Source organism: Mirounga leonina, unplaced genomic scaffold, assembly GCF_011800145.1.
Source record: "Mirounga leonina isolate KUSES-001 unplaced genomic scaffold, KU_Mleo_1.0 Mir_101799, whole genome shotgun sequence".
NCBI lineage: Eukaryota > Metazoa > Chordata > Mammalia > Carnivora > Phocidae > Mirounga > Mirounga leonina.
The window spans coordinates 735,447-750,231 of NW_023270210.1; the positions used below are offsets into that span (position 1 = coordinate 735,447).

General features: G+C 39.9%; 1 protein-coding gene and 1 pseudogene across 3 annotated transcripts in view; both read left to right on the forward strand.

Annotated features, from left to right (window-relative positions):
- The window catches only part of F8 (coagulation factor VIII), a 136,860-nt gene that overhangs the window by 3,199 nt on the left and 118,876 nt on the right, over positions 1 to 14,785 (forward strand). The gene's annotated exons all lie outside the window — the stretch shown is intronic.
- On the forward strand, positions 6,797 to 12,872 carry LOC118014412 (annotated as a pseudogene).

The following is a 14,785-nucleotide window of genomic DNA, read 5'->3' on the forward strand; positions in this document are numbered from 1 at the left end:
TTTTTTTTTAACCTTTCTTAGCATTTTTTTTTTTTTAAGATTTTTATTTGTTCATTAGAGAGAGAGAGAGCATGTGTGCAGAAGCCAGGGAAGGGGGGAAGGCCGAAGGAGGGGGAGAAGCAGACTCCCTGCTCAACAGGGAGCCCAGTGTGGGGCTTGATCCCAGGACCCTGGGATCATGACCTGAGCTGAAGGCAGATACTTAACTGACTGAGCCACCCAGGCACCCCTACCTTTCTTAGCATTTCTTAGGCATTTTATTCTTCCATATAAAAATTTTAAATTTTCTTCCAATTAAAAAGAGCCAAGTCCTGTTGTGATTTTAATTGGAATTTTATGAAACTTTTATTAATATAATGTAAGCAGTTTATTATATTTATCTCTATGCATTTTATAAATGTGTTGCCATTGTTAATAAAATATTTTCTCTTATTTCTATTTCTTGATGTTTAGTACCAGAATAAAGAAAACTATCTGTTTGTTTATATTCATGTTGAATCTAGCTACCTTACAGAATTCTGTTATTAATTCTAGTAATTTTACACTAGAGTCTCTATGAGTATTGAATCTTACCTAAAATGAGCAAAATGAGACAGATTATAGCTCTTTTCCAATGTTTATAACCTATTCTTTTTTATCTTACTGAATTTACTAGAAAATACAAGAAAATGTTAAATATTAGTGATGAAAGCAAGCATTCCTGTCTACTCCATGATTTTACTTGAAGTAGTCTTAATATTTGGTTATTCAGAATAATATTTGCTGTTTGTTTTTCATAAATAGTCTTTGTTACTTCTATTCCAATTTGCCATAAATTTTTTTTAAAGATTTATTTATTTTAGAGAGATAGAGTGAGCGAGCATGAGCCAGAGGAGGGGCAGAGGGAGAGAGAGAATCCTGAAACAGACTCCCTGCTGAGCATGGAGCCCAGCGTGGGGCTCATGGGGCTCGATCCCATGACCCTGAGATCATGATCTGAGCAGAAATCAAGAGTTAGCCACTTAACTGACTGACCCACCCAGGCGCCCTGCCATAAAATGTTTTATTAGAAATGACTTCAACATCTCATATCATCTAAGTTTTACTTTTTAATATGTTGATTGACAAATGGATTATGTTTATAGATTTCCTGATATTGAATAAGCTTACATTCTTGGAGTACAATCTAATATTCCTATAATTTGATTATTGCTAATATTTCTTTGAACAATGAATATTTCTTTGAACAATACCACCCTTTGACAGCTCAGCTGGTAGAGCAGAGGACTATAGAGGTAAACACTGTGTGCCTTTATTATGTGAGATTAATCTATAGCTTTATTTTTGACTATTACTAGATTTTGGTATTAAAATTTTACTGGTTTTTTCATAAGTAAATTTTCTTTTCTGGGTATGATAGACAGTTAAAAGGACCTCACTAACTATTTTGTGTTTACTTTTTATATGTGTAAAGCTTTGCAGTAGCTTTTAAAGTGTAATTTATTTTTATATCGAGTGCACTATTCTTCACTGTGTTCCGCAGTTTTATATGACTTGTATTAGAAGCACTGCACTGCACTGAGTTGTTTGTACACTGACCTGAGAACCGTAGATGTGACCACAAATAAAGCTTTTGTGAAACATAAAAAAAAAAAAAAAAAAAAATTTACTGGTTTTATCAAATGAATTGATGAGTGCTCCATCTTTTATAGCTCAAATAACATTAGAATTATCTATTGTTTAATAATTAGAAAAGGGGAGCCTGGGTGGCTCAGTCAGTTGAACAGCTGCCTTTGGCCCAGGTCATGATCCCGGGGTCCTGGGATCGAGCCCCACGTTGGGCTCCCTGCTCGGCAGGGAGCCTGCTTCTCCCTCTCCCTCTGCCCCTCATCCCCCTGCTCGTGCTCTCTCTCTCTCTCAAATAAATAAATAAAATCTTTAAAAAATAAATAAAAGGTAAGACTCATTTATGAGTCTATTTGCTCCGGGTGACATTTGCAATATTTTTAATCATCTCTTCCGGCTCTTCTATGAAAATTAGTCAAATCAAGTTTCAACTTTTTTTGAAGTCAGCTTTAATTTTATATTTGTACAGGTAATCACTTTATTTTTTCAATTCTGTTGCCACATTATCTAAATTATATGCCTTTTCTTTTTTTTTTTTAAGATTTTATTTATTTATTCGACACAGAGAGAGAGATAGCAAGAGCAGGAACACAAGCAGGGGGAGTGGAAGGGGGAGAAGCAGGCTTTCTGCCGAGCAGGGAGCCAGATGCGGGGCTCGATCCCAGCACCCTGGGATCATGACCTGAGCCGAAGGCAGACGCTTAACGGCTGAGCCACCCAGGCGCCCTGCCCTTTCTTTTTCTTAAATTACTATATCTTTGCTATTTATCTTTTATCCACAAACAGGTTTGTAAGGGATTTGTCTATTTTGTTGTTGGTGATGTTCTTTTCAAACAATGAGCTTCTAAGTTTCTTTGTTTTTCCCAGTTATTTTTTTAAAGATTTATTTATTTATTTATTTGAGAGCACAAGTAGGAGGGGCAGAAGGAGAGGGAGAGAGAATCTGCAGCAGGTTCCCTGCTGAGCGCGGAGCCCGACATGGGATTTGATCTCACGACCCAAGCTGAAACCAAGAGTCGGATGCTCAACCAACTGCGCCACCCAGGCACCACCCACCCCAGTTATTTTTTAATATTTATTTTTAGATTTTATCTTTTTCAACGATCTCTTATTTTCTTTTGGCTTATTGTGCTGTATTTTTTCTAATACCTTAGGAAAAGTGATGTTATAAAAAAAGGAAAAGTGGTGTTATTTTTCTTTTGTCCTCTGTTTTTAATAGTGAAGGCATTTAAAGCTATACGTTTTTCTCTGAGAACAATGTTTGCGTATCACACAGGTTATGATATGAAGTTTTCTTTTCATTATTTACAGTAGTTTGTAATATCCTCTTGGATTTCATTTAGGATCATGATTTTTTTCTTTTTCTTTTTCTAAAGTTTCTATTTAAATTCCAGTTCATTAACATACAGTGTGATGTTAGTTTCAGGTGTACAGTATAGTGATTCAACACTTCTATTCAATACCCGATGCTCATCACCATAAGTGCCCTTCTTAATCCCCATCACCTATTTAATACATCCCCCCACACTCCTCTCCTCTGGTAACCATCAGTTTGTTCTATGTAGTTAAGATTCTGTTTCGTGGTTTGTCTCTCTTCTTTTTTCTTTCCTTTGCTTGTTTAATTTCTTTTTTTTTTTTTAAGATTTTATTTATTTATTTGACAGAGAGAGACACAGCGAAAGAGGGAACACAAGCAGGGGGAGTGGGAGAGGGAGAAGCAGGCTTCCTGCTGAGCAGGGAGCCCGATGTGGGGCTTGATCCCAGGACCCTGGGACCATGACCTGAGCCGAAGGCAGACGCTCAATGACTGAGCCACCCAGGCGCCCGCTTGTTTAATTTCTTAAATCCCACATATGAGTGAAATCATATGGGTATTTGTCTTTCTCTGACTGACTGACTTCACTTAGTATTATATTCTCTAGCTCCATCCATGTCACTGCAAATGGCAAGATCTCATTCTTTTTGATGGCTCTGTTTTATATACACACACACACACACACCACATCTTTATCAGTCAATGACACTTGGGCTGTTTCCATAATTTGGCTACTGTAGATAATGCTGCTATAAACATAAGGGTGCATGTATCCCTTTGAATTAGTATTTTTGTATTTGGGTACATACCTGGTAGTGCAATTGCTGGGTCATAGGGTAGTTCTATTTTTAACTTTTGAGGAACCTCCATACTGTTTTCCACAGTGGCTGCACCAGTTTGCATTCCCACGAACAGTTTACCCTTTTCCCACATCCTCACCAACACCTGTTTCTTGTGTTGTTGATTTTAACCATTCTGACAGGTGTGAGGGGATATCTCAGTGTAGTTTTGATTTGCATTTCCCTGATTATGAGTGATGTTGAGCATCTTTTCATGTGTCTGTTGGCCATCTGGATGCCTTCTTTGGAAAAATGTCTATTCAGGTATTCTGTCCATTTTTTAATTGAATGATTCATTTTTTGGGTGTTGAGTTTTATAAGTTCTATCTAGTGGATACTAACCTTTTATCAGATATGTGATTTGCAAATATCTTGTCCCGTTTTGTAGGTTGCCTTTTAGTTTTATTGTTTCCTTTGCTGTGCAGAAGCTTTTTATTTTGATGAAGTCCCAGTAGTTTATGTTTGCTTTTGCTTCCCTTGCCTCAGGAGACCTATCTAGTAAGAAGTTGCTACAGCCAATGTCAAAGAGGTTACTGCCTGTGTTCTCCTCTAGGATATTGATGGTTTCAGGTCTCACATTTAGGTCTTTCATGCAGTTTTTTAAAGATTTTATTTATTTATTTATTTAAAGAGGGAGAGGGAGAGACAGAATCTCAAGCAGACTCTGCACTGAGCATAGAGCCTGACGTGGGGCTCAATCTCACAACCCTGAGATCAACACCTGAACTGAAATTAAGAGTCGGATGCTTAACCGACTGAGCCACCCAGGCACCTCTAGGTGTTTCATCCATTTTTTTTTTTTAATCTTTTAAACGAAAGATTTTGTTTCTTTATTTGTCAGAGAGAGAGAGTGCACGCAAACGGGGAGCGGCAGACAGAGGGAGAAGCAGGCTCCCCGCTGAGCAGGGAGCCCAATGCGGGGCTCAATCCCAGGACCCTGGGATCATGACCTGAGCCAAAGGCAGACACTTAACCGACTGAGCCACCCAGGTGCCCCTGTCTCATCCACTTGGAATTTATGTTCGGGTATAGTGTAAGAAAGTGGTCTAGTTTCATTCTTCTGCATGTTGCTGTCCAGTTTTCCCAACATCATTTGTTGAAGAGACTTTATCCCATTGGATATGCTTTCTTTCTTTGTCAAAGATTTATTGACCATACAGTTGTAGGTTCATTTCTGGGATTTCTATTCTGTTCCATTGATCTCTGTGTCTATTTTGATCACCACAGCTTTGTGTTACAACTTGAAGCCCAGAATTGTGATGCCTCCAGCTTTGCTTTTCTTTTTCAAGGTTGCTTTGACTATTCGGGGTCTTTTGTGGCTCCATACAAATTTTAGGATTGTTTGTTCTAGCTCTGTGAAAAATGCTGTTGGTATTTTCATAAGGATTGCATTAAATCTGTAGATTGCTTTGGGTACTATAGACATTTTTTTTGAAGTGGTATAGTGTTACTTTATTTTTTTATTATGTTACACTAGTCACCGTACAGTACATAATTAGTTTTTGATGTAGTGTTCCGTGATTCATTGTTTGCGTATAACACCCAGTGCTCATTACAAACACGTGCTCTCCTTAATACCCATCACCCGGCTCCCCCATCCCCCTACCCTCGCCTCTAAAACCCTCAGATTGTTTCCTGGAGTCCAGAGTTGCTCATGGTTCGTCTTCCCTCTGATTTCCCCCCTTTGGTTTTCCCTTCCTTCCCCTAATGTCCTCTGTGCTATAGACACTTTAACAATATTTGTTCTTCCAATCCATGAGCATGGAATTTTTTTTTTTTTACATCTCTTTGTTTCATCTTCAATTTCTCTCATCAGTGTTTTACAGTTTTCAGAATACAGGTCTTTCACCTCTTTGGTTAGGTTTATTCCTAGGGATCTTATTATTTTTGGTGCAGTTGTAAATGGGATTGATTCCTTAATTTATCTTTCTGCTGCTTCATTATTGGTGTATAGAAATGCAACAGATTTCTGTATGTTGTGTATCCTGTGACTTTACTGAATTTGTGTATCAGTTTTAGCAGTTTTTTGGTGGAGTCTTTCAGGTTTTCCACATGGAGTATCATGTCATCTGCAAATAGTGAAAGTCTGACTTCTTCCTTGCCAATTTGGATGCCTTTTATTTCTTTGTGTTGTCGAATTGCTGTGTCTAGGATTTCCAGTACTATGTTGAACAACAGTGGTGAGAGTGGACATCCCTGTCGTCTTCCTGACCATAGCGGGAAAGCTCTGTTTTTTCCCATTAAGGATAATAGTAGCTGTGGGTTTTTCATATATGGCCTTTATTATGTTGTGCTTTGTTCCCTCTAAACCTACTTTGTTGAGGGTTTTTATCATGAATGGATGCTGTACTTTGTCAAATGCTTTTTCTGCATCTATTGAAAGGATCATATGGTTCTTATCCTTTCTTTTATTAATGTAGTGTATCACATTGATTGATTTGCGAATATTGAACCACCCTTGCAACCCAGGAATAAATGCCACTCAATCGTGGTGAATGATTATTTTAATGTACTGTTGGATTTGGTTTGCTAGTATTTTATTGAGAATTTTTGCATCTGTGTTCATCAGGGATATTAGCCTGTTCTGTTTTTTAGTGGAGTCTGTCTGGTTTGGAATCAGGGTAATAGAGTGAATTTGCAAGTTTTCCTTCATTTTCTGTTTTTTGGAATAGTTTGAGAAAAATAGGTATTAACTCTCTTTAAATGTTTGGTAGAATTCCCCTGGGAAGCCATCTGGTCCTGGACTTTTGTTTGTTGGGAGATTTTTTATTATTGATTCAATTTCTTTGCTGGTTATGAATCTGTTCAATTTTCTATTTCTTCCTGTTTCAGTTTTGGAGTTTATATGTTTCTAGGAATTTATCTATTTCTTCTAGGTTTTTGATTTATTGTCATATAGTTTTCAATAATATTCTCTTACAGTTTGTATTTCTGTGGTGTTGGTTGTGATCTCTCCTCTCTCATTTGTGATTTTATTTATTTAGGTCCTTTCTCTTTTCTTTTTAATAAGTGTGGCTAGAGGTTTATCAATTTCATTAATTTTTTTCAAAGAACCAGCTTCATTTAGGAGCATGAACTTTAATTGCATTTTTATTTGCTTGTCGAGTTACTTTATAATTGGATCAACTTTGAGTATCATAATAGTTTCTTCTTGCTGTGTAACAAATTATCTCAAACTTTACAGCTTGCAGCAACACCAATTTATTATTATAATTTTAGTGGTTCAGAAGCCAGGTGGGCTCGACTGGGCACCCTAGTCAGGGTCACACAAGACCAAAATCAAGTTGTTGACAGGGCTGCCATCATTACTGGAATTCAGTTCCTTCTCTGAAGTTCCGTGTAGGGCCCTTCATCTTCAAAGTAGGAAGAGTGTATTGAGTCTCTCGAATGCTTTAAATAGTTCTGACTTCAACTTCCACCACATCTCTCTGACCCTTTCTGCCTTCCTGTTCCACTTTTAAGACCTTTATGATTACTTTGGGTCCACCCAGATATTTCAGGATCATCTCTCTCTCTCAAGACCAGCTGATTAGCTACAGCTAATTCCATCCACAGTTTCTTTAACTATGTAACATAACATATTCATAGGCATAACACCAAAGGGGAAAGGTGGAGAGAAGCAAAATTTTGCCTACCACAGGTATAATTTACGTAAAATGAAACACACAGATTTTTAATATGCAATTTGATAAGTTTTGGCAAATGCATACAAGTTACATCACCGCCACCTTAATCAACATGTAGAACATTTACATCAATCCTTCTGCAACTTTCCGGTGAGTCTCATTACCCTGACCTGGCCCCTGGCAACAAGCTGCTTTCTGGATTCATTTTTGACTATTTAAGACTTTTACATCATTAGAATCATACAGTATGCACTCTTCAGTGTCTGGCTTTTTATCTTTACCATCATGATTTGGAAATTCATCCAGATTGTTGCATGAAGTAATTTTATTATTTGTATTGCTGATTACTGATCCATTATGGGACTATATCACAATTTGTATATCTATTCACTGCCCTATGGACCTTTGGATTGTTTCCAGTTTGGGGGCTAATATAAAGAAAACTTCTATGAGCATTCCTGCACAAGCTTTTGTGTGGACATCTGTTTTTATTTATCTTAGTTAAATATCTAGGAATGAAATTGCTGGATCATATGGGAAATGCATGTTTAACCATAAATGGTTGTACCATTTATACTCCCACCAGCAACACATGAGAGTGCCAGTTACAACACATCCTGGACAATACTTGATGTTGCCAGTATTTAAGTTCAGCCAGTATTTAAGTTTAGTCATTTTAATGACTCTGTGGTGGTATCTCACTGTATGTTTAATTTGCATTTCTCTGATAACTAAAGATTCTGAGCATCTTTGCATGTGTAATTGGCTGTTCCTATATTTCCTTTGATGAAATGTCTGTTCAGAGCTTTGGCCCATTTTAAAATTGGGTTGTTTGTCTTGTTACTTTTGAGTTTTGAGAATTCTGTATATATTCTGGATACATTTTCAGATGTACTCATTTTAAATATTCTGTCCTAGCACAAAGTTTTTCATTTTGATGAAGTCCAGTTTATCTATTTTTTTCCTTTGGTTGCTTGTGCTTTTGATGTCTTATCTAAGAAACTATTGCCAAATCCAGGGTCATACAGAGTTATACCTATATTTGCTCCCAAGAGTTTTATAATATTAGCTCTTATATTTAGGTCTTTGATACGCTGAATTAATTTTTGTGTGTGGTATGAGGAATGGATTCAAGTTCCTTCTACAGTTGTGCAGTGTTAATGACCGTAAAGCAGAGGCCCAGATGGTCAGTAGTCTGATCTCTAACTGAACAATTAGCCACTTATCCATTAATGTAGGTGTTGTTAAAAATTATTAAAATAATTGTACTTAGTACATTCTATTTTGTATTGTAACTTCCCTCTAGCATGCAGCCTGTGGTATAGTGAATAACTGTAAAATTGAATTGAATGGAGAAAATGGTGTATTTGTTATCCAGCTTTCTGTTGTTGTGCAAGCAGTCACATGTATTTTTACCAGGAAAAAGTTGATAGAACTTTTATTTTGATGATACCATTTTATAGCCTAGATTATTTTGATACTGATTAACGGGATAAGCTGACTCTGGACACATCCTGACAACCTCTGCCAAATTTTGAAATAAACATCTGGGGAAATTCAGTTTTATATTATCTGTTCCTGCAGCTGCTCAACTTCTTCTAAGCAAAGGTCAGGGAATATAATAGGTTTTCCGATTCTTTTTAGATAAAATGTGAAAGAACAGTTCATGTGAAGGACATTGTTGCCAAATATATTTGGCAAGATTTATATATCAAATCCCAAGGGAAATGCACAAACAAAAATCCCACAGAAGTTAGGAAGGAGTAAAACCCATGAACCCTGGAACATTTTGTCACTTATTGTGCAGATTACCCTGAAACTGACACAGGCACATACATCACGTGTTTCTGCACCAGTGGAAACTATTCACTCTAATAGAAAAGGTCCTAAATACGTTCATCTCAGAACTGAATCACATATCTGGAAGGTGCTGATGCTCTTAGGAATGTCCCTTTGAATAGGGACTCCTATTGTGGACCATGTCCCACTAAACGAGAGCCTAGGCCTTCTGTTTCTCTGTCCCACAACCTTATTTCTTTTGCCTCTGATTTTTGCCTCTTTCCTTAGAGGGAGAAAAAAGTGTTTCTGTGTGCTCTTGATCCTGTTCCCTCTAGGCTATTCCAAGCTCTTGCTCTAGTAAACGTTTTGTGTGTCTTATATTTTCATTTTAGTAAAAAATATTAAAGTGGAAGCACTGTGCTAGCGAATGTCCAAATACCTGTCTCTTGACATGGGTCTCAGTTTTGTTAACAAACTGGTGGAAGCTTTGGAGAAACTGGGTGGAGTAGACTCTGCAGAACCAAGGAAACAAAATGGAAAAAGGGACGAGTTGATGAGTGTAGAAGGGCATAATTCTCAAAGTGGCCAGGAAGTGGGACAGATGGAATGAACATACCATACCATCATGTGCACCCCTCTGTTCAGACCCTTTTCCCTGCGTCGGACCTGTGGGGGAAGGGCTGCTTTCGGAAAGGGGGGGTGGTTTCTGGTGCCTGTGGTGCGGGTGTGAGCGCGGCCACCATGGCTCCCAGAACCATCCCATTTCTGTCTTCACCACGACCTCCCCCACCCACTCACCTGCCATGTCCTTGCTTGTATGGGGAGGGGGGCAGCTTCTTCAGCTCCCAGTGGCCTGCTCCATGCCTCTCAGGTGGTTGGCTGCCCTTGGCTGGTGCACATTTGTGCCCGCCCTGCGTTGACGGCACCCCGACCCCCCCCCTTGTAATCATGCCCTTGGGGCTCCTTTTCTGGCCCATGCCCCTTTGGTATGAGTAGCCCCAAGTGGCCCCCTAGTTTCTAATTCAGTGAGACTTTTGCATTTTCACTGTGGGAATCTTGTACACTGGGAGCTCACAGCTGTAGGGAGGGTTGGCACAGACTCCCCAGAAAGGTCACAGTGGGGTGATGGTGAGTTGAGCTTCTTTTGCTGCCACCATCTTTGCATCAGTGCATATGCAGCACCTTGGAGCTCTCGCAGGGCCCCGGCTTCAAGTTGGAGCTTCAGTTGTGCTTTAAGAAGTTATTTCACTGGACTCTCTGTCTGGTAGCTTCTGGATGGGGTGGCATGTGATAAAGCCAATGGATGCCATGGTCATGGGCCCACTCCAGCACCTCCTTTATTGTATAGTGGGTCCCCTGGTCAGACATGATGTTATATGGAATCCCACATTAGTGAATCAAACCCTCTGTAAGCCTTCAGTGGGGCTTGCCAAGGCCTTGCAGGCAGGAAAGACTAAATATGTGTCTCAATCACAATGAAGTGTTATCCTTTCTACAATGGGAAGGGGTCCAATGCAGTCAACTTGCCACTGACCAGCTGGCTGGTCTCTACGGTGGACGGCAGTATTGTGCATTCAGGATTGGTTTCGGCTTCTGGCAGGTTGGACTTTCAGGGACAATATTAGGTATATTAGCTTTAGCAGGAACCCATGCTTTTGGGGCTGCATAAATTCTCTTCCTGCCACCATAGCCACTTATCTCACATTTTGCCAGCACTGGGATGGCCCATGCAGAGGTTGGCTGATGTTAATTTCCAGTCATTAGATGCTCCCTGGTGGCATTAACATATGATATGGAGATTTTTCTATTTTGTGCCCACTCACTAATATGTCTTTACCCCAGATATCCTTGTCCCTGATATCCCAATCCTGTTAATTCTAGGCCCTCAGCTAGACGGCCAAACCATTTGCTGATATCCATTCGTCCGTATATATTTGAACCTTGGGCCATTTCTCTTTCTACACAACCAATAGCATTGACTTGCACCTGCATATCAAGCTGGCCCATCTGTAAATAAATCTCAGGCTTCTTCCTCCACTAGCAGCTGGTCATCAGGGATCCCCTACGTGACCATAGATGTAATCTGAAGTAGAGGTACCAATATAGCAGAAATGAATGAGATGGGTCTCTGACAACCTGCTCATACAGCCTGCTTGTGCCCACTAATCCATGCAGATCCTCATTCCTTCCTCTGTAAATCAACTCCTTTTACTGGGAGCACTTCCTTGTCCGTACGCCAGCCCCTGGCCCTCAGTCAGTACAGAAAGTCATTTGTCATGGCATAGGGTTGGCAGAGCTGCTCCCATGACGTGCTTTCTTGGGTGCCCTGGGAACCCTGGAATGGAGTGAAATGCTGTAGCCCAGGCGGCTGCTAAAGATGGTGGAGGGGCAGGTCCTGGTGCTCGATGGCTGAGGCCATCTCCTGGGCCGCCTGGTGGCCATCGTGGCCAAACAAGTGCTTCTGGGCCGGAAGGTTGTAGTTGTATGCTGTGAAGGCATCAACATTTTTGGCAATTTCTACAGAAACAAGTTGAAGTACCTGGTCTTCCTCCACAAGTGCATGAACACCAACCCATTCCGTGGCCCCTACCACTTCCAAGGACCCAGCCGCATCTTTTGGCAGACAGTGCGAGGCATGCTGCCACACAAGACCAAGCAAGGCCAGGCTGCCCTGGACCACCTCAAGGTGTTTGATGGGATCCCGCCACCCTACAACAAGAAAAAGCAGATGGTGGTTCCTGCTGCCCTCAAGGTGGTGCGCCTGAAGCCTACACGGAAGTTTGCTTACCTTGGGTGCCTGGCTCACGAGGTTGGCTGGAAGTACCAGGCCATAACAGCCACCCTGGAGAAGAGAAAGGAGAAGGCCAAGATCCATTACCGGAAGAAGCAGCAGCTCATGAGGCTACAGAAACAGGCCGAAAAGAATGTGGAGAAGAAAATTGATAAATACACAGAGGTCCTCAAGACGCATGGACTCCTGGTCTGAGCGCAATAAAATTGTTTATTCCTCATGCTTGGCCTGGCCTGCCCTTCCTCCATCGCCGCCTGGGGCTTAGAATGCTGGGAACACAGAAAGGGCTTTAGTCACTGCTGTTAATTAAGAAAGGCCTTCTTAAAAGGTTAAAAAAAAAAAACTCTAAGAGCTTTGAGGCATAATTGCCTGTGACCTGCTCATTTCTGAGAGTTCTAAGAAATTGATAGTTGGAACAACTATTTCACTGTTGGCAAGAGATCTGGAGAATGTTTGGAGGGGAGCCCTGTGTTGTGAATGGGGTGTGTTTAAACTCTGCAGCTGTTAGGGTGTGAGGATGCTGAGGGCCAAGCCTGGTGTTGTACAGAGGAGGTAGTTCATCTGGAACTTCCCTGGGAAGTACAGCCAAGGGGTCTCAGGCACTGCCCTTGTGTTTTCCCTGTATTTTGTGATCCAAAACTAATCAATTATTTTAAAGAAAAATAAAAAAGAAATGCTGTAGGTTGCTCCTGCTGCTGTGAATGTCCTAATATGTCACAGTTGCTCAAGGAAACTATTCAGATACTTAGCCTCAATAAGCACCAATAAAGGGACACCTGGGTGGCTCAGTTGTTGGGTGTCTGCCTTCGGCTCAGGTCAAAATCCCAGGGTTATGAGATCAAGCCTCACATCGGTCTTCATGCTCAGCAGGGAGTGTGCTTGAAGATTCTCTTCCTCTACCCCTTCCCCCACTCACACTCTCTGTCTCTCTCTCTAATATAATAAATAAATAAAATCTTTTTTAAAATATTAAGAGATTAATATCCAAAGTACACGTTTCCCCCACTATCTGAAAGTTTGCTTTACAACACTGCTTTTACAACACTAAAGATCTACTTTAGTACCTGTTTTCACTAACTAAAAAAATCTGAAGAGGATTGTGCCTTTTACAAAATGATAGTTGCTTCTTTGTTTTATACCATTTCAGCTTACAAAAGGTTTCATAGGCATATTCTACTTTTGGATAGCAGGGGAAGCCTGTATATGGAGAACTCCTTAAAACTCAACAAGAAAGGGGTGCCTGGCTGGCTCAGTTGGAGGAGCATGCGACTCTTGGTCTCAGGGTTATGAGTTCAAGCCCCATGTTGGGTGTAGAGATCACTTTAAAAAAAAACTTAAAAAGAAAAACTCAATAAGAAAGCAAACAACCTAATTCAAAAATGGACAAAACACACTTGAATAGGCATTTCTCCAAAGAAAGTACACAAATGGCCAATAAGCACATGAAAAGATGCTCAAACTCACCTAGGGAAATACAGATCAAAACTACAAAGAGATACAATCTCTCACCCATTAGGATGGCTATTATACAAACAAACAAACAAAAAACAGAAAATAAGTGTTGGTGAGATGTAGAGGAATTGGAATACTTCTGCACTGTTGGTTGGAATATAAAATGGTGTAGCCACTGTGAAAAACAGGATGGTGACTCTTAAAAACTTTTTGAAAATTACCATATAATCCATAAATTCCATTTCTGGATATATACTCAAAATAATTGAAAGCAGGATCTTGAAGAGATATTTGTATACCCATGTTCATAGCAGCATTATTCTCAATAGCTAAAACATGGAAGCAACCCAAGTGTCTGTTTATGGATGAATGGATAAACAACGTGATCTGTTCATACAATGGAATGTTATTCAGCCTTAAAAATGAAGAAAATTCTGACACCTGCTACAATGTGGATCAGTCTTAAGGACATTAAGCCAGTCAGAAAAAGACAAGTACTGTATAATTCCACTTATATGAGGGACCTAGAATAGTCAAAATCATAGCAACAGAAAGCGGAATGGTGGTTTCAGGGGCTGAGGGGAGTGGAGAATGACAAGTTATTGTTTAATGGATACTGAGTTTCAGTTTTGGAAGATAAGAGTTATGGAGATAGATGGTGGTGATGGTTGTACAACAATATTAATATACTTAGTACCACTGAATTATACACTTAAACATGTTTAAGAGTAAATTTGATGTTTTATGTGTTTTACCACAATTTAAAAAATGAGAAAAAATTTAAGCTGAGAAAGTTCTCTGTTGAGGGTCCTTGGTGTCCACCACATAAACCTTCTTCTGTTCATCCTTAAATGCTACTTCTGAGTATCTATTAATGCTAGATTCCTCTGTGTAATATAGAAAAAAATCCTTTCAGATTGGGATGTTAGAACTGCACCATTTCTCCTTGGTCTTATTACTGTCTTTAGTTTTATCTTTTAAAAATAAATCAAGAATCATTGACCTAATTATTAAATTTGAAAACAGGCTGTTATGTAAGCTATAGATGAAGAGAGAAACAGCATGAAAAGAGCTCTACTGACACTGAAGCCTAGTGCACTCACTTGGAGTGACAGATGGAAACTGCCCTCAACGGAATTACAACCAAGACTACAAATGTTGTGCAGAGGAAACTTACACATGAAAACTGAATTGTTTCTGACATCAGTCAGACTGAAAAAGCATCGGTTCACAGACCCCCAAGTTTATGCAGAGGACCAGGAAATGAGTTTGACACCAAGTACTAAGGAGAGCCTGAGTTCCTGCCCCTGTCCAGCCATTCACCCAAGTTCCCTGAACCTTGTCATTAGCCAGAAACTAGAGGGGGCTGGCTGGGTGG